Genomic DNA, 1,230 nt, shown 5'->3' on the forward strand with positions numbered 1-1,230 from the left:
GGCCACGGCAGGGAGCGGGGCCCGAGGCTCCCGGTGCCGGCGCCCACTTATCCCCGGCTAGCAGAGGGGGCAGAACTGAGCCCCCGGCGCAGGGGCCCTCGTTAGAAAGAAGGCCCGGCCTACAGTCCGGCCGCCTTGATCCGCACTAACCACTCATCCATAGTAGAGCTTGACTGGTAAAAACAAAGTGGGCGAGAAGTCAGGAGCCTGGGCTTAATTCTCAAGGGCTCAGTTTTCTCATCGTAAAATGAGGACGTGAACATGTAAAGTTAAATAGTTTATAAAGGAGATCTTCCTTCTAAAGGACTTTTATGTCTCCAAGGCAGAGCACACTCATATCCAGATGATATGAACATTAAATATAATATTTTTAAGCTCTAAGAGCTTATAATATTTAAAGTATAAATTATCACTGTCCTCTACTGCATTAATTGAGCACACTAGTCTGTGTCTGGCACTCCACTAACTCCTACATCTGTAAGAGACATGAGCCTCACCCTCTGAGTGATGCATCTGAGACAGAAACCCATCCCAATACACTTTGCAAATACAAGGGTAAAATCTGTGGGGGAAAAAAATAGTATTAATTATGTATAATATTAATTATTAATTGTAATTATTATATGATATATCATCTATTTTATCTATTTCATCCTTGTGTTCATAATTATTTATACATGAGTATATGTTATACATATCATTTTAGTAAATGATATTTTATGTATTGGTCAGGTATCAATATATTGATTATGTATAATTTACATTGATAAATTTTATATAATTGATGTGTGGGGAGTGAAATTCAGTCAAAACCAGCCAGGCACGTCAAGATCAGGTACCCCTCAGAGGTTGAGGAGCCAGAAGTGAGGGCCAAGTCTCCCAGTCTAGTGCTCTTTCAATGGTCGTATCCTTTCTAATTTTGTTTAATGTTTAGTTTGGCTTAACAGAGACCATCTGTGATGAGTCAGTTAGTCATGGATTTGCCCAGAAGAACTGTACTTTGAAGGAAAATGTAAAATACACCTTGGGTTTAGCTTAGAGAAAATAAGCCCATCCTGCAAAGGGAGCTTAAGTGCCAAATAGTAGACTTTTCATGAAAAAGAACCCTCAAGATTCGCCAGGTACTGGGAAACAAAGAGAGAAAGTTGGCTGTAAGCAGGTGAAGAATTCATGCTTTTGTGTCGCAAGTTTTTAACTAATTTTCAGAACAGGCAAAATAAGCAGAATGGA

The sequence above is a fragment of the Phocoena phocoena genome, chromosome 17, assembly GCF_963924675.1.
Source record: "Phocoena phocoena chromosome 17, mPhoPho1.1, whole genome shotgun sequence".
NCBI classification, from domain to species: Eukaryota; Metazoa; Chordata; class Mammalia; order Artiodactyla; family Phocoenidae; genus Phocoena; species Phocoena phocoena.